Genomic DNA, 20,144 nt, shown 5'->3' on the forward strand with positions numbered 1-20,144 from the left:
ATTCTTGTAGGTCCTCCCACTCAGTCTTCCAGCGGTAATAGTCCCTCATGTCACCAGAGAAAGTGGGTAGCCGTGCTCTTTCAAGGCTGATTTGAGGCTTGAGATTAGAGTTTCCTTTGGTCCTTTCCGGGCTGCTTTGCTGCAAGAGGGGCCGGGTGTTCATGTTCAATGCCCCTGTGTACGTTTTGGGCTTCAGCTTGAGATCGGCAGACATGTCAGGGAGAGAGAGGAAAGAAGCATCTTGTATCGGATCATCAACCGCGCTGCTATCATCTCCCAGGTTTCTTTCTCTACCCTTTACTTGGTCTGCTTCTTCCTCCTCCAGTTTATCAGACAACGCCAGGACCCTCTTCTTTAGTGTCTTGTGGCGTGTCCTAAGATCTAATGCCTTCGGACCAGGAACCAACTCCTTCCACTCTACCAGCATTTCTCCGAGTTCAATGTCCTCTCTTTCAAGACGTCTATTTCTTAGCCTGCGGTTCTTGATTAACTTCTGAGGGTTAACTTCCTCTTCCTCTGCCTGAGTGATGGCCGTATCAGCTGTTTTAGCCTGCTTAAAAAACACCTCCTCTGCATAGCTGGTCCAGAAGGTTTCCTGGGTGACTCTCTTTACCTCAAGGAACCTGTTCTCACACTCCGCTGTCTTTACATCAATTTGGTTTGCAGATGCTATGACCTCTTCATCCGTTGATTCCCTCAGGGCTTCAGCATACTCATGTCCCGCATCTGTAACTTTAGAAAAGTCTGTCCTGAAAATCTTCCATTCCCTGAGAACTTCAGTCGGTTCCAAGAGTCCCGGCTTGGTGAGAGTATGAGCCCTTTTTGTGAATGAAGCCTGTGCTCTTGATCGCACACTTTTAAGCTTTTCCAAGTCTGCCATTGTTACTCCCTTTGTGTTGACTGAAGAGCTGTCACTCAATGTGTATACACGCTCTTTTATCCTTGATCAACGGGCAGTTTGATTGGTGATAAACTTGGGGTCAGTCACAGAAGTGAGAGGCCAGCTGATCCTGGGTTAATTGAGCTTACTTAATGAAGCAGTCCGTGGCTGTTTTTTGCTGCACTCAATCCAGTGCAGTGGGCCGCGGTTTATAACTGTTCGGTTCTTTAAGAATCTCCCCACCGAACGTGTCCTCTCCTGACGCCCCGTTCGGTGGGGAGATTCTTAAAGAACTGAACAACTATTAACTAACAAGAAACTCTGATTAACAAATGAGTAAGTAATAGCACACAGATGAAAGTGGTAGTTCACTATTAACTAATCAATAACTACTATTTTTTTAATGCTTCCCAGAGAACTACTGAAAAAGTTTCATAATTCATGCAAAACGCCTCGGTTACGACTGTAACCTCGGTTCCCTGAAGAGGGAACGAGCGTTGCGTCGAGTTTGACGCTATGGGAACGCTTTGCGTGATGATGTCTTGAAGCACATGTAAAATCAGTCCAATGGCGTGGCGGAGCGTCAGATGCGGGTGACGTCACGTACCAGGAAACTATAAAGCCTGCTTGAAAACAGAGAGCGACAGCTTCGTAAAAAGTCTGAAGTAGCCGCTGACAGGCATGAAGGAGATATGGCAAGGTGACGCAACGCTCGTTCCCTCTTCAGGGAACCGAGGTTACAGTCGTAACCGAGGCGTTCCCTTTCAAGGGAACTCGCGTTGCGTCGAGTTTGACGCTATGGGAACGTCTATACCAACGCCACCATAGCTACGAATGTCTGTCCTGTGTGAAATCAAGTGAGCAGCACTAGGAAGACAGAACATGAGACCCTGGAGTAGAGTCCAAATCCAGAGAGTAGAACCTGACGAATGTGTGCGGTGAGGACCAGCCTGCCGCATCACAAACGTCCTGTAAGGAAACTCCTGATATAAGGGCCTTGGAGGCCGCCATACTCCTAGTAGAGTGCGACCGGACAGCCATAGGAGAAGGCTGTCCGGCTGCTTCATAAGCAAGCGAAATGGCCTCAACCACCCACTTGCTCATCCTTTGCTTAGACACTGGATATCCCTTGTTAGGGGACCCGAAACACCCAAATAATTGGTAGTTTTAAGCCACAGGGCAGCTCTGTGGACATAGCGTCTAACGCCCGAACTGGGCAAAGCAAATAGTTCTTTCCTGGTCCGTGAAAAGGAAGAGGACAGAAGGCCTGCAGAAAATAGTTAGAAGGAACAGAGCTTTCAGTGTCAAGAACTTCTCTGGAGCCTCCTCAATAGGCTCAAAAGGGGCCAGGGAAAGGCCTTGCAGCGCAAAGGACAAACCCCATGGAGGGACCCTAGAGCGAACTGCAGGCCTCAGCCTCAAGTGCCACGAAGGAAACGAGATACCAAGGGGTCTTTCCCCACAGAGATTCCACCCAAAAGCATGTGGTAAGCACCTATGGCCGCCACATAAACCTTTAACGTGGACGGGGTCAGACCTGCAGTGAACCGTTCTTGCAGGAACTCCAGCACTGTACCAAGTGGGCAGTTAACTGGGTCCAACCGACAGTCACTACACCAAGAAGTGAATACTCTCCACTTCAGGGCATAAAGTTTCCTCGTGGAGGGAGCTCTGGACTGTAGAATGGTCTCAACAACCTCAGTTGAGAGACCTGACACTATGCGCTGGGCCCCCTCAGAGGCCAAGCCCACAGGTTCCACAGTTCTGGTCGGGGGTGAAATATCGAGCCCTCCGCTTGGGACAGAAGATCCCTCCTGACGGGTAGCTCCAGGGGAGGCCCGTCGAGGAGAGACACGAGGTCGGGAAACCATACTCTGCCCGGCCAGTGCGGGGCTATAAGAAGCAGGCAAACCCGGTCCCTGCGAACTCTTTCCAGAACTCCCGGGAGCAGAGCAACTGGGGGAAAAGCGTACAGACGTAGCCTCGGCCACGTCTGCACCATAGCATCCAGTCCCAGAGGAGCTGGATGCGTGAGGGAGAACCAAAGTGGACAGTGAGACGTCTCTCGAGACGCAAACAGATCCACTTGTGCTTGCCAAACTCCCTCCATATCAGCTCCACCACCTCGGGGTGGAGCCTCCATTCCCCGGGCCTCAGCCCCTGTCTCGACAGAGTGTCTGCTCCTATATTCTGGACCCCGGGGATGTACGCTGCCCTGAGAGACAGCAGCTTTCCCTGGGACCACAAGAGGATATGGCGTGCCAAGTTGCATAACGGGCGCGAGCGCAAACCCCCTTGGTGGTTGATATAGGCGACTACCGACGTGTTGTCCGTGTGAACTAGCACATGGTGTCCCCTGAGATCTGTGAAAAAGCTCCTCAGAGCCCGGAAGACAGCTAACATCTCTAGGCGAATGATATGCCATAAGCGATGATGGTCTTCCCACAGACCTTGAGATGAGCGACCCTCTAGAATCGCTCCCCAGCCCGTGAGGGAAGCATCCGTCGTTAGCAGTTTGCGACGACAAGGAGCTCCCAACACTGGGCCCTGGGACAGGAACCAAGGTTTCCTCCACATAACCAAGGCACGTAGGCATCGCCGCGTGACCTTGATTGTGCGAAATGGGTTGCCCCTCGGGGAAAACCCCCTGGTCCTGAGCCACCACTGCAGGGGCCTCATGTGTAGCAGTCCAAAAGGTATCACGTTGGAAACTGCTGCCATGAGACCCAACAGTCTCTGGAACTGTTTGACAGTGAGTAGCTGGCCTAGCTTTACACTTTTCACAGCTGCAAGGATAGATTCTATACGTGGTGGTGACAGGCGCGCCTGCATCGACACAGAATCCCAAACCACGCCTAAGAAAGTGGTCCTCTGAAGTGGAGAAAGCACACTCTTCTTGGCGTTCAGCCGTAACCCCAACTCTTTCATATGTGCGAGAACGACATCTCGATGTCGAACCGCCACCTGATGTGACTGAGCTAAAATCAACCAATCGTCGATGTAGTTCATAATGCGAATGCCCTGGAGGCGCAGAGGCGCCAGAGCTGCATCCACACATTTCGTGAAAGTGCGGGGTGATAAAGCTAGGCCGAATGGAAGAACTCGATATTGGTATGCTTTGCCCCCGAAAGCAAACCTCAGGAACTTCCAAAGACACGGACGGATGGAAATATGGAAATATGCGTCCTTGAGATCTATCGTGACAAACCAGTCCTCGGACCTGATCTGAGGCACGATCTGTCTCAATGTTAACATTTTGAACTTGAGCTGCATGACTGACTCATTCAGAACTCGAAGATCTAAAATGGGACGCAATCCCCCGTCCTTTTTCGGAACTATGAAGTACCGGCTGTAAAACCCGGTTTTCCTGTCGGAGGGAGGTACATATTCTATGGCCCCTTTCTCTAACAGAGTGTTCACTTCCTGTTCCATAACCAGAACCTGCTCGGGGCCCACCACTGTGGGCAGGACCCCCATAAACCGAGGTGGGCGTTTCTTGAATCGTATCTGATACCCTTTTTCCACGGTCTGCAGGACCCAACGAGAAACATTTGACAGTAGCTTCCACGCTGTCAAAGATTCTACTAGAGGTACCAGTCTCTCGAGACTGACTTCTGGGTTCTGTTGTTGTTGAGTAGTTGGTTCATCGCCCTGTAACGGCGCACCGGCAGGGAACGACTGAACGGACTGCTCTAACACCCTCCTCAGAGGGGGCGGGCATCCCGAGGCCACTACGTTTCCGGGTGGTCCTTGAGATAAGTGCTCGCCGGAGACCGCTGCGCCCTGAAACACCGGAGGTGGCAGGGTTGGCAGAACGGTTTCCCCTTTTATTTTTTTTTTTTTTTTTTGCGTAGTCGGTTCGTCGCCCTGTAACAGCGCACCGGCAGGAAACGACTGAACGGACCGCTCTAACACCCTCCTCAGAGGGGGCGGGCATCCCGAGGCCACTACGTTTCCGGGTGGTCCTTGAGATATGTGCTCGCCGGAGACCGCTGCGCCCTGAAACACCAGAGGTGGCAGGGTTGGCAGAACGGTCCCCTGAGGGTACCGAAGAGAGACGGGCACCGTGAAAAGAGGTGTTGACCGCTGCACTTCGGGGGGGGGGACTACCCTCATTGTCCTGAGCCCTCGAGCATCAGGACAAAAAATTTTTCTCCAAAAAATTTACTAAGAGAACCAGCCTCTCAAGACTGGTGTAGATGTTACTCGAGCGACCAATTCAGTGCCCTGTATGGCGAACCGGCAGGGAACGACTGAACTGACTGCTCTAGGACCCTCCTCGGAGGGGGCAAGCATCCCAGGACCACTACGTTTCCGGGTGGACCCTGAGATATGTGCTCGCCGGAGACCACTGCGCCCCGAAACACACAAAGTGGCAGGGTTAGCATAAATGGCAAAGACATCGTGTATAAACACACGCGGAATAAGCCTTGCCCACCAGAGATATATTTTTTATTTTTTATGTCACTCTGAGGGGCTTATTTAGGCAATGCCGAAACACTTAGGGACGATGCTGTTGCTAGAGAGAGATAGCTCGCGAGCGTCTCTCCCACCTTTGGCATCTCCTCATAACCATGTCTCTTTAACCAGAAAATAGAGGAATAATCAGATATTTGAGGAATTAAACACTCTATATGACACTGGTTTCTCCCACGATCTCGACACCTCAGTATGGAGATCGGGGAAAAACGGCAGATTTCGGCGTTGTGATTGTGCACGTGAGGGCAGGAAGCGTTCGTCAAGTTTATTATTTATTTATTTATTTGAACGAACGTCCTGTTTATAAGATTGCCACACAATAATAGTCTATCGACTGCTCTTGTCACTACATCCAGCAATTCTTCAACATTAACAACATCCAGTTCCTCAGAACTGGACAATTGCAGTGTTTGTGTAACCATCAGGGGGGAAGAAACCGCCGCGCGTGCTTCCGCACCCTGATGAGAAACACCGGGTCTATCAGGCAAGGGCTGAGATAAGGCAGAGTCCGTCTCAGACCCCGCTGATAGATCCATTTGCGAACCCCAGGACTGAGATCGCCGCTGTGCCTCGGCAGCAGCGGGACCCGAGCCCTGGGGAGCGCGAGCTTCCCGGAAGAAACTCAGCCGGGATCGGAGCGAGCGCATGGACAGCGCCTCACAATGCACACAAGCCAGCACCCTCGAGTGCTGACTGGGCATGCTCCTCTCCCAAACAAACAATACACAGAACGTGAGTGTCCCTACCCGTAATAAAAACGCGGGCAGGGATGCACACACATTCTGAACTGATCGCTGGATTGCATAATGTGACAGACAACAATAAATAGACAGAGACAGATTTCACATAAAGCGCTACTGAAGACACAGAAGCTGTCGCTCTCTGTTTTCAAGCAGGCTTTATAGTTTCCTGGTACGTGACGTCACCCGCATCTGACGCTCCGCCACGCCATTGGACTGATTTTACATGTGCTTCAAGACATCATCACGCAAAGCGTTCCCATAGCGTCAAACTCGACGCAACGCGAGTTCCCTTGAAAGGGAACTAATCAATAACTAATGCAGGACAAATGTCTAGCACTACATTAACATTTTAACTGCTACTGTAAACAAATACACAAGGTTATTTACATTAGCAATATGTAATAGCATAGCAGACTTACGATTTCAGAAAGCTGTCAATAATTAGCCTATGCTGTCATATAGCAATAACGTTAAACACAAATCTAAAGCAATAATACTTTCCTTACATAAACATAACTATTACCAAATGCTACATGTGGAAAATATAAAATTAAGCATGCTTTTTCAACAGAACCAGCTGCAATATGATGCAATTGACTTGCGACTCCCAGCTCACCCCTGCTCACACGCCCCGTTTCCTTGGATAAAATCGCAATTTTCTCACGATTTAAAAATAGTTGGAAACATTTGGGATATTGTAAGTACTCAACTTAACAAAATATATAACACTGGCCTTGAGATTTTGGGATATTTTAATGTAAAATTCTTACATATTGTACCTTTAAATAAACAGCAGGCTTCCACACTATAATAGCTCTAGACCCCAAAACACGACAGTGTGTAGACAGTGATAGGACTACAGCTGCCATAGTTGTGGTGTCAACACACTGATTTTTTTTATGCATCGGGCTTGTTTTTGGCTTTGGTGAGTGCCCCTTTAAATCACATTGTGAAAGACATTTTCCTCTAACTATTGGGTTAGTGGCATTAGGATCTTAACACATTTTCTATAATACAAGACAGTACATCTGACCAAATGCAATTACAATGACTTGCCTTATACTCCCGAATGAGATGTCCATCATCCTCACCAAGGTAGATGCAAAGTGCCTTGAGGACTGCTGCCCTTTTAAGATTGATGTCACTTGTAGCCTGTGTAAAAGGATTACAACTATTAAAATATAATAAATAATAAAAATGTCTCGAAAGTGTAGAATATTTCAAACCTGTGGTAACCTCAAAAATATATACACAATAACTGCATTATACATTCTGAAAATGGACTGCCCTCTTTAGCTCTATCAGTATAGCTGTTAAGATGTATGTTAAATGCACTGTGTCTAAAGCCTGGAACACACCAAGCTGACGGTCGGCCTTTCGGGCAGTTTTTGTGCGTCGGCCGACTAAGTTTCCTCATTGTGTTCCGCACCGTCGGCTGAAATTGGTCCTCGTCAGCTTTTTTTCAGGCCGTCGGTGAAAGAAGGAACTCTGATTGGCTGTCCAGCTTAGTGAACGAGTCAGTGCACGAGAATAATAGAGAGCCTAAGTCCCATGGGACCTTACTTCGGAAAAAATATGTATGGTAGTCAATGGCGAGAGACAACTTATCTTTTTATTCCGTCTGATCTGTGCCCTGAATTACACATGCTGTTTGTCAATTTAAAAGATAATTATGAAAGTCAAGAAAGTCGCAGTTTGTCATAAAACAGAAGAGTAACGTTTAGTTTTATGTGAAAATCGCTCAATGAACTACATCTCTCGTCTCGCACTATGTACGTCACAAGATCCGTTGCTCGTATGTGTGCAGTCTGGTACAAAACACTCAGACATGACGGCGTAACATTACGATTATAACGTAAGACTATAGAGAAAATGACAGACGTTAGCTTCAGTAAAGTTAGCTTCATTCATTGAGAGAAAAGGTATGACGTCACACGTGCGCCTTTTGGGTTTGTAGTCTCTGTAATTACGTATTTTCACAGTCTTATACCTCACCAGTTTTACATCAAACTGCGACTTTCTTGACTTTAAAATGTATCTTTTAAATTGATAAACATCATATGTGTAATTCAGGGCACAATTCAAACGAGATCAACATATTTGTTGTCTCGCGCCATTGACTACCATCCAATATTTTTCCGAAGTAAGGTCCCATGGTGGTCTACCGGAAGGGGAGGGACTTAGGCTCTCTATCCGGTTGTTAAGTCTGACGTTACGCGTGACGTTTAGCCTTTACAGGTGTGGTGAATTATCCGGTCACTTCGGGGTGTGATGAGTCCGGGCGTAGGACCCAAGCAATCCGATTGGTTCAAAGCACGTTTTATGGGTAATCGCTTTAGTGCCTGGTTACAATTCATACAAAATCACTTTATTATAGAAGACATTTGTACTACGTTATAACGAGTCATTAATGTATTTAATGTATTTTAAATTATACGTTTCATATACTAGTATTTAACCGAAGCTATAGATTGTGAAATTAAACATTTCTCGTTGTTAGTGTGTTTTTTAGTTAGCTTAGATAGTAGCATAGCATACAGCTAACGTTATCCAATGATCGTGCTATGAGCTTATACTGCACTGATACTGCCTTACCATATTCACAGCAATTCGTAATGCAATTATAATTATTATTTTTTTACACTTTTATTTATTAAAAGATCCATAAAATAATGTTTATTTGTGTATATTACTATTTTTCTTATTAACAGTTTAGACATTCAAATAAATTACAGAATGCTAGCTATGTTTTGTGGGTATAAATATTAATTGGTTGTCTGCACTTGACTAAAGAACAGTATAATAAAATTATGGAATCACAATCTTAATGTAATTAATCAAACCCCTTAATTCATATAATAATATTTTATTTGAAAGAAATAACATTTTTAATTATGTTTTGTGACGAAGTTATTTGTTATTAAGCAATAGGGCATAATATGCTTTTTTTATTACAAGCATGTCATTTGTGTACTAATGCATATGATTTATGTTATAATTAATTCTTAATACAGACCATCATACAACACAATAACATTTAATGTAATAAAATTAGAGAATTAGAAGATTAGAATTAGAGATATAAAAATGTAATTAAATTACACAATACAATACATAATGAATTCAACTGAATTATGAAATGTAATGTATTACATTTTTATTACCACAAAACTACAAGCAAAATGCACATCGTTTTAGGACATTTATAGAGCTTTTTAAAATACACAACAATACAAAGCAGCTTTAAACAAACATACTCTAGTATGTCTTAACTTTCCTAAACACTTTTGTGATAGTCCTCTGGCTATACATTGTGAAAAACAATTAATTTTGAGTTAGCTGTGTTAAAATATTTAATGAACTGTAAGGTTAAAGTTTTTTGAGAGCTAATGAGACACAAATAGATGCAGTGTCTTTTGCTGTATGAAAAGTCAAATCTTTAGTTTGAAGTAAATTCATGTTGTATGTGCAGTCAATTCTTTGTGGAACCATCCTAAGGCCTAGATGATGCAGTCAGTCAATTTCCCCTTGGGATGGTGGGGTTGTGACCTGGTAGGTGAGGAGGCTGGACTAGGTGTCATGGACTGACTTGAGGGAACTCTGCAAAAACACACAAACATGCTGCAACACGTCATGTGCAACTGTACACTTGCAGTCTTTAGTGCTATGGAACATCACTCACTGTTTTCACACAAGCAAGACATTAAGTCACAAAGATCATGGTAACTAACTAGCAATGACTCAAGTGTTACTACACAAATTCTATCGGAATTACTATCTAAAACTTACTACTATCTAAAAGCTTAAAATGACTTCAGTAACTAGTTAGTTACCATGATCTTCACTTTATAATACAGATCCAAATAATTAGTAATTCCCATAGAAGTATGCAGTAACACTTGAGTCATTACTAGTTAGTTACAATGATTCTTACAGTAGTTACTAATGAAAAGCCAATCCTAAAGTAGAATCTTCTAATCATTCACTAGATATTCACACATACACACACACACACACACACACACACAAGTATATATATGAGCTAGCGCGCTCTCCGTGGGCGGAGTCACATTAAAACTTAATGAGCTGACATGAGAATGACTGACATCTCTCTCTTTTCATACATATTACATAAACTGAGAATATATTTTTTATATAAAAATTACTTCATTTAAAAGAAGAGAATTCAAGCTTCATGCCTGTGTGTCTGTCAGTGATGCGCGGGTTGATCCAAAATGAGTTACCCGCGGTTACGAGTCATCCAAAAATATTTTTAATGATATTCGGGTCGCGGTCGGTCGGGTCGTTTGAAATAAAGATGCCAATTAAACCTTTGTAATTTATATAGTACTAGACACAATTTTCTATGAAATACATAGGCCTACACTTTATTGGCTGCAGCTCAGTCTGCAGGTAGAGATGGAGGCGGCAAGAGAAAAGGTGAAGACTGGGGAGTGGAAGCTCCGCAAATACACAAATAGAAAGAGCAAAATGTGGGAGACATTTGCCAAAATAATGAAAGATGATGACCAAAGTGCTGGCTTTGTCATGTGTACTTCTTGTGATGCTATTTACACATTTGATAGCCACAAAACTGGCACGACCTACCAGGCACGGTGCCAGGATTCCAGTTTTGGATGGGCCAGACCAATTGTGGGTGGGCCAAACTTTAAATAAAAAAATTAAAAAAACATTATCCAATCACTGCTTAACCTAATAAAAAAATATATTGACTAATATAGCCTACTGTTATATTATCTGTGCGTATACATAATATAGATTTTAATAGCTTGATGCTCTTTAAATATTTTGTTGCATTGTTAAAGGTCCCGTATTATGCCCCTTTTCACAAGATGTAAAATAAGTCTCTGATGTCCCCAGAGTGTGTATGTGAAGTTTCAGCTCAAAATACCCAACAGATCATTTTTTACAGCATGTTTAAATTGTCATTTTTTGGGGCACAGAAAAACGCGCTGTTTTAGTGTGTGCCCTTTAAATGCAAATGAGGTGCTGCTGGACGACGCAGGGGTTTCATGAGCTCGCGCTCAGTCTCTCAGGACAATTTCAGCTCACGGAATGATGATAATATCAGAAACTCTCAGTAACAGCGTTCATTTCGAGTCGGACAATAATGCCTACAGAGTCAGAGTGCTGTATAGAGATGAAACAGGTATAGTTTAGTAGTTTAATTACGGTTATTATAACGTATTTGTCATCTGCTTGTAGGCTATGTATCCATTATTTATTAATAGCCTACAAGTCTGCTGTCTGAATGATGATCAAACATATACTGATGAGTTTAATAAAGTTTATTGTACATCACACAAAAGATGAAGCGTCAGTTTTACTTCAGAAAATCACCGTAAGAGCTGAGTAAACACAGTAGCCTAAGTTATAAGAAGGGCGCAAGTAGCCAGTAGAGTTGAGGGAGCATTCCTGTGGGCGGAGGTTAGTCAAAAAACTGTTCTAGTGACATCATTAAAGAAGGAAGTAGAGGGATGTAGTCCAAACGAGCCGTTCACTGTAGTCGACTTCTGTTAAATAAAATATCTCGCTTGGCATTGAACTTTGAGCTTTATAATTTTACAGATATTATTTATGCTCTAACAGCAACATTACACACTAACTAAAGTTTGAAACATGGGATCACGAAGAACGGGACCTTTAAAAGTTTCGGTGCATAGGACGGACCTATCCGCGATCGCTCTCCATGGTTCTGACCAAAGAAGAGCGCTTTGGAATCTCCGTTGCGCATCATACGCATCATACCTGGGCTGCATTTTCCGATAACATTGTCTCTTAACGCGCTACCAAGACTCTTAAGGTATAACTTAACTAAAGGTATACTACCACTAAAGGTATCATTGCTAGGCGTCTTCAGGGCTATCATCCACTCGCTAGGCAGAGGCGCTGAAAGGCAGAGGCGCTGGCGCCCTCCTAGCAACGGCGCTGTTTTTGGTAAAACATGATTTTGACGACTTCATTAAGTTTTGTTTTATAGAAAACTCTTTTTAAAAGATTTTCATTTAGTATAAATTGTATCTTAATTTTGATCAATGTTTTATCAATCAATTGCCCGTATTTAATGAATGAGAAGAAAATATATAGCAGACAATCGCCGGCACGATCACTTGTATTGCTTGTGCCTCACAGTTTTGAGAAATATAGGCTATATATTACAGAATGCTTGAAATGTCTACTTTTAAATGAAAATATTCAAACCAAAATAAATAGGCTACTCTCTGATTATGTAGGCCTAATCCATATGAAATGTGCATTTCTCTCTGGCGTTCATGGTGAGTCCGCATCGTCAACTTCATCTTTGCAGCGACACAGAAAACACCAGTTTATTACTAAACAATTAAATGTCTCCTTGCTAATTTAGACACATTCATAATCATTACTTTAACAGGTTCTTTGTGGCAAGCTTTATGCGTGCGGTCATAACGCTTATTATCGCTTATTAGCTGAACTTGCGCAGAAACATCAAAATAGACATAGCCAGCTTTTTTAAATTGTTTTTAAAACTAAACATTTAGACTATTTTAATACAAATTATGAGCTTATTGACGATTTTTTATAATTCTTGACAAAATTAGAATATATGAATTTTTTTTCCAATGACGCTACGATGAGCATTTACTACTTTTAAAAAATGCGGGTCAGGAAGCGGGTCGGGTACAATATTTTCTTTTTCTTTTTTTGCGGTCCGAGTTGTGGGCGGGTTAGTTGAAAACGTCGGTTGGGTGCAGGTTGTTTATAGATTGACCCGCGCATCACTGGTGTCTGTATGCCTGTTTGACTGAGAATTCGCTGAGTTACAGTTCATTTTCGGGCACGTTTCAGAATGGACCACACTGACAGAGAGAAAGCAGAACTCGCATCATGTTTATTTTTCTTTATTTGGCAAAAAGCACAACACAACTGTTTTTATTGTGAGTATACACAAAAATAATACACACTTAACAGGATCGAGCGATGTAAAACACAAGTATGTAAGATCAAATTCAACAGAGTAATTTTCGTCTCTGTTGCACTGATAAGGAAAAAAGCCTATCACGCCGGCGCGACAGCCGACCTCAGGGGGTTAAAACGACAGTTCCCATCATTCCACGCTCCTTCACATAGTCATCGAGCTACGCCGTTGTTGTTGTTTGGAATGTAGCGCCCTCTAGCGGCAAAAAATCTTGCATATTGTACCTTTAAATCAACTAATGCAAAACTTGAAAAATGCTCTAGCCACTAAAGCATGTCACCACAGAGGATCATATTGGTGTTTTTATGTTTTAGTTCATTGATGACAAATGCATTAAAATTACCGCTGACCATTTTCCAAAGGATCAATTTTAGAAAATTAATTTTAACCATATAAGTAGCCATAAGGTTGAGAATATTTGTATAAAAATCAACAATTTGCTGCACAGTTTTCAAAGCAGGTACCATTTTCTAAACACACCCTGGTGCATTCAAGAACTCTTGACATCCAATAATTATTAACAGATTTGTCTGTGTCTGGAGATTTTCATTAATTGGCTAAAACATTTTAAACCATCAGTTTGGTTCTTGAAACGATAAGGCAGGCTTTATTCATTATTTTGCTAATTGTTAAATTAAAATACCAAAACCAACAATGTGTTAGTTCATCTCTCAATCCATTCTGACTTCTGTGTCTCTGCTCCATTTGCAGAAAAGTTTGGATATTTTCTAGCCTAGAAATCTGGACGCGCCCTAGCGGCAGCAAAATGTATTTTGCAGCCAGGGCAGTCTAACAACTCTACATTGACTTTCGAGCTGCAAAAACCTAAATTGGGTCAGGCCAATCACATCGTGTATAGAGTAGGTGGGGCAGGCTTAACATAATGACGACAGAGTTGCGACAGTTACCTGACACTTGAAAACAAAGAATGACGGCTGCTGCTGGCGAAACATCTTTCGAATCGTCTTTGTCCGCGACTCTGGAGGACTTGGACTTAAGTTTTTCTTTGAGAAAAGAGCAAAGAACGGCACTTAAGTCATTCTTTAAAAAAGGAAGATGTGTTCGTAGTTTTGCCGGCCAGATATGGCAAAAGTTGAATCTATCAACTAGCTCCGCTGTTGGGAAAACGCTCTGGTTGGGTGAAGCGCTGTCCTATTGCGTGCAGAGGGAATTTGAAAGACAGCCGTTTATCCTGCCCCTCGGATTGAGCCGTGTCTATGGTGAGTTGCCAGACCCAACATCTTGATGTAGGTCTGGCTTGCCAGGCTAGATATTTTCCACAATGCCATAAAAACAAAAATCTGTGATTTTTCACATTGAACCTTTATTTAACTGACAAATATTTTCAATAGTTTTACTGACCAGTGTAATTATATATTGTAAATATAAAGAAATGTAGAATGTTCAGGTCATTAAAATCTATTACATAAATTCATGGTGTTGTTTTTTGTCACCTATATTCTACAAATATACAGGACATCGAAAGAGATGACTTCCTGAGAGATCTGCAGAAATCCACCATGGGCGTATATGTCATCAACAAGGAGGGTGGAGAAATTGGAGCTCATGATGACATTGGCATTTATGTTGAAGGAGAAATCATTCTGGACAACATTGGATCTGTAGCCCAAGCATGTGCAATGATGCTGGGAGTCATCTATGTACTGAACTATGTCCTCTTGCAAATGGGTGGTAAAAGGCTTTCCTCCAAAGTCCTTGGACTAAAGAACTAAATCAATGCTGGACTGTAGGATTTCTTCAGCTGCTATTATGAACCCTATTATGCACATTTAATATGATGTGAAATGCAGCTGTAGAAGATGTTGCAAAGTGAGTGGTGGACTGTAGTAATGTGTGAATATATGTATACAGCCACTGTTGTGAACATTTAAAGCTGTGGATGTTTTGGAATATTTACTCTATGAATACCTTGAGTCCTGGAAATATGTGCTTGTTTTGTGAAAAAAATGGGTATTGACTCAATGTAAGAGTTTGCAGTTTAACTTAAAATAAACTTAGAGTTGAAAATATTGGGTTTGCTTTATTTGTCTGAATATTAATGAAAGTTAAGATGCAATAAGAGATAAAAAAAAAACTATTTGATTGAACTTCGTTTTAGTATGTAGAAATTAAACCATTAAATTGATCTGGTTGCACATAATTAATTTTAGTGTACTGAACATAAAAAAAATGAGTAAATTCTACACAAAATAGTTTAGCTAAAATTATGAATATAATTAATCTGAAATTACTGAAAGAGATTAATACACTCAACTTATAAAATATAAGTACACTCAACTTAAAAATGTCTGGATTTAGATCAATTTATTTCCTGCAACCCCTTGACAATAAAATTAAGTAAAGTCAACATAACATTTTTTTCAGTGTGTGTATAAATAACATGGGAAATGAAACTAGACAGTCTGTTAGAATCTTGTGATTAACAAATGAAGTCATCATTAAATCAAAGTTTGCTTTACCTGTAACAGAGGGGTTTGCATATGAAGAACCAATCAAATAGTGGGGAAGTTATGTAATGCAGCCTGATATTTATGCCATACCTCTATACTATAAAAACTGTTGTATTCTTGTGTACGGTGGTATTTTCTCAATGGAATTTGTCGGAGATCCTCCGGCCTTGATTCTTCTTGGGAGAGTTTCTCTGAGAACTGCTCGAAGACTCTCCCGGCCGTTATTAAAGCATTTAGAGGACATCTGCTGATGTCTGTCTGTTAATTTCTGCTGCGCAGCAGGTCAGTTTAGGGAAGCAAGTAAGTTAGAGTAAGAGACTCGGCCAGTTGTCGATGGAAGACGCAAAGAGCTAGAGTATAAAGGTTATTAACTGTCGATTTGCAGACGCTCGGTGTCGATCAGTAGACACGACAGATTTATTTATTAAGTGTCGTTTTGAGACGCTAGATAGTCAGGTTTAGGGAAAAATCCACTACAGTCTCTTCACTCATCTTTCATCCCTTTCTTTTTTCTTTGTACAATTTCTCCTCTTATTCTTTCCACTGCACCAATGTCCTCCACTTCACCCATCTCTTCTCCCTCTCCTTTTCTTAAACTCTCTCCTCTCCTCTTCATCTCTGTCTACATGTTTCAATCTTCCTCTCCCATTCCTCAACTCTCTCCACCATCTTCCACACGTCTTTCTTTTCCTCTTCTCATGCTTATTCTTATTTTTTTATTTGCATAACAATGTTTGCTACTTTTGAAAATAGTTTTTATCGTAAAAGCAATTGTGATAGCTGTGTAAACAATTAGAAGAACTGCATTTCCAGTGATGTGTGTATTATTAACCATCAGATTAGCCTACTAGTTTGGGGTCAATTGAAATCATGCTATGTGCAATTGAGAATAGAACTTATAATCTGTTTAGGACAATTATAAAGTGTTTAGATCACTGTGTTAATTGTTTTGAGAACAGTGATCTGAGTTTGCAGAAATGTGTCAAATCGATAGAGAAAAACTTAACACATTTTTCTTCAGTGAAGAAGTGAGAAGCTCATCTGTACTTTGTCAGATGTGGGTGTGTCTATTGTATGATGTGGGTGTGTCTATTGTACGAGGTGGGCGGGTCTATATTATGTGGGCGTGTCTATTGTATGAGGTGGGCGGGTCTTTCAGTGGCTCCTCCCTCTCAGAGATCTTGACTGTCTTAAAGTTTCTCTCTCTGATCATCTCAGCATTATTCTACAGCACTGCTCATCTTTACACGTCACACGGACCAAATCACAAGATGATCATGATATTCTGTGCTTTCTTTACTCTTCTGACCTGTAAGTTTTCCTCATTTCTGATGTCAGATTTAAACTGTTTTGACACACAATCTCATATAAAGGATGTGTTTATTCTGCAGGTGTCAGTGGAGTGACTGTAGTGACTCAGAGTCCATTAATCACAGTCAATAAAGGAGAAACAGCTAAACTGAACTGTAATCTGGGGACAGTAACTGGTGATGCTGCTATATGGTACAAACAGACTCCAGGAGGAGTTCCTCAACATGTGTTAAGATTTCGTCATAGCTGGAGCACAGTTCATTATGGATCTGGTTTCTCTGCTCCTAAATTCACATCAACACATTCATCTAAAACAGATTATAGTCTGATCATCAGTAATGTGGATGTTGGTGATTCTTCAGTGTATTACTGTCAGACATGGGATGACTCTGTTAAAGAGCACGTATCACAGTGATTCACACCATGACAAAAACCTCCTCACTGCTCACATTCACTTCTGCTTTTCAAGTCAAGTCAACTCATTTATATAGCACTTTTAATGATATGGATTGTTTCAAAGCAGCTTTACAGTGATTATAGGAAATTACCGTAACAGATTGTTTAGGCTTTACAACAGCTCTAAGATAAAGACAGCAGATGATAAGAGCACTATTGCACAACACAGATTCATGACAAATTACAAACTAATCACAGATGCTGAGAATATTCTCCAATTTCTTTACTATTCTGCCCTGTAAGTAATTGTTTAGAGAAATATTTTTATCAAAAAAAAAAAAAAAAAAAAAAATCATAATAAAAAAAAAAAAATCATGACAGGATAGTGTTAAATGTTCTGTATTCCAGGTCTTCTGAAGCTACAGCAGTTTCTCATCTCTGGTCCTCAGGTGTAAAGACACACTTTCTTGAAGTGACCATAGCATGTTCCCTTCACTAACAGACTTACAGTATGTGATGGATTCAGTTGTTCACTTTCGTTTGAAACGCCCGACAAACAGCATCTCCTTCCCAAAGTGAATTCACTCAGTGTTCACAACAGATTACTCGCATCTTTGGCTACAAATAATCATGCAATCTCATCTACAGATGAACAATAATAACACAGAAAAAAATGAATGGCAGCAACTGGTGAAAAATATGAAAAACAAAAACTTTAAACACCTGCATAAAAACAGCTTCTTATGAACTTGTTTCTTGACATCACGACACTTAATGACTGTAAGAGTTTTAATGAAGAGAGTTGTGGTTTATAATCTGAGCTTGAGTGAATGTTTCAGTTCTGTGTCTCTCGCCTCTGAAACTCAGGAGGTTTTTGTACGAGTGAAGATGTGACTTGTATCACAGTGGTATTCGGCCAAGGAACAAAACTGAATGTGATCGGTGAGTAAACTTTACTCTTTCAATACTGTTCAGTCACTTTTTATTCTTGCAAAAATAAAGGTCAAATTATATGATAAAAAAAATGAAATATATTGATTTACTTAAAAAACAACAAGAACAAAAACTTGTTCTTGAGATTTTATTTCCTCTATAAATATATTTGATTATTTCAGAATTCACCTTAATAATGATTTTTAAAATCTGATCTCAAGTTGATGGGTTAATAATATTAAAATAGTTTTTTAAAGGCTTGATATTTTCCCTCATGTTGTTTCAAACCAGTAATGTTCTGTTCTTTATCACTGTAAAGCTGATTTGAAACAGTCCATATTGTTAAAAGTGCATTAGAAATGAAGGTGACTTGACATTGTAGAGTCAGATTCAAGGTTAAATTCAATATTAAAATGATGATTCTAGTAACTGTCTTGTATTTTATTTGCATATGTGTATCCTTTAACTGACCCATTTACACAAGTTGTGATACATTTATATTATATTATAATATTTCCTGTTGTCATGAATTCCCTGCCTGTTTTCTCCAGACTTTCCTCTGGCTCCTCCTGTTCTGACACTCTTGCCTCCGTCCTCTGAGGCTCTGAAGGAGAGTAAAGCTACACTTGTGTGTCTGGCTGAGGATATTTCTGTAGCTCTGGTTCATGTCAGCTGGACAGTCAATGGACACTCTGTTACAGATGGAGTTTGGAGCAGTGCTACTGAGAAACAACAAGACAAAACCTTCAAAATGAGCAGCTCTCTGACCATCGACTCCTCGGACTGGACCGATAATGTGGATTTCTCATGTGAAGTGTCAGTGGGCTCAAAATTCACTAAGAAAAGTATCAAAAACTCACAGTGTTATTGAAATATTGTCTGAATGAAAATAACATGTTTTTTTCTTCTTCTTTATTTCTTTTCATATTATTTGAATTGTATGATGCCATATCTGAGACTTATCACGAGTATATACTTTAATTTTTGGTTTTGGTTCTGCAATTAAAGATCTTTGGCAATGCATTTGTTTGCATTTTCTTTCATAGACATGCATGACTCTCTCTCAGGATACACCTGCACAATGTGCCTCATAATTTCAGCTTTATGTAAATCATGATGTTCCTCTGAGCTCTTTCAGAACTGAAACACACAAACTTAGTCTGTTAAGAAGTCACCGGCTGGCGGCTGCACAGATCACAGAGAAATATATTTCATAATAACCACATTATAATTAACATGATTTTGTGATATCTAATCAATGCTTTATTTTGCATCACATATCTTACTCATTTATAACTTTTACTACATACTATTAAAAATATATTTCTGTAATTGACAATCAGGGAACATATATGTAAAAATAATGACGTACTTGGATAAGTAATTTGTAATAAATACTGCAATATTTCATAAAAAAAATAAGATTACATGGTGACTTCAACATTTGGAAATCTGATCAAAGTCAAGAATGGTTAAACATCATGTTCATTCATCACTCATATACTCTATATACATTTCAGACAGAGGGTCAGAATGAAGATTGAAGATTGCAGTTTTCCAGCATTTCTGTGCAAAATAACTTTATTAACATTATAAGTGGACCTCAAGGAACATATTAAAATATCATCACATGACCCCTTTAACATTTGGAAATCTGATCAGACCTGGGACTGCCTAATGTTGGACCTGGGTCTGCCTAACTTCACATGTCTTTGGATCAAGGACTTCCTGACGGGACGCACACAGAGGGTCAGAGCCCCCACATTTCCACAGCTCTCAGACTCAGCACTGGCTCCCCCAGGGCTGTGTGTTGATCCCCTGCTCTATACCCTCTATGTACGACTGCGCCCCTGTCTATTCTGTTTGAATTCTCTTCAGTCTCCAGAACAGTTCTCTCTTCTCAGCGTCGCAGAATTGGTGCATTTTCTCTGTGAAATTCAGGTTTGTGTATGCTT

The 20,144-nt window shown here is 41.2% G+C and overlaps 1 pseudogene across 1 annotated transcript in view; it reads left to right on the top strand.

The window, feature by feature from the left end:
* The window catches only part of LOC307166294 (immunoglobulin lambda-1 light chain-like), a 33,973-nt pseudogene extending 14,768 nt beyond the window's left edge, over positions 1–19,205 (top strand). The window contains exons 4-5 of the transcript in view: positions 18,163–18,198; positions 18,741–19,205. The product of the transcript in view is annotated as an immunoglobulin lambda-1 light chain-like (transcript). The remainder of the gene's footprint in view (positions 1–18,162; positions 18,199–18,740) is intronic.
* Positions 19,206–20,144: the final 939 nt, after the last annotated feature.

This window comes from Squalius cephalus (assembly GCF_949319135.1).
Source record: "Squalius cephalus genome assembly, chromosome: 1".
NCBI lineage: Eukaryota > Metazoa > Chordata > Actinopteri > Cypriniformes > Leuciscidae > Squalius > Squalius cephalus.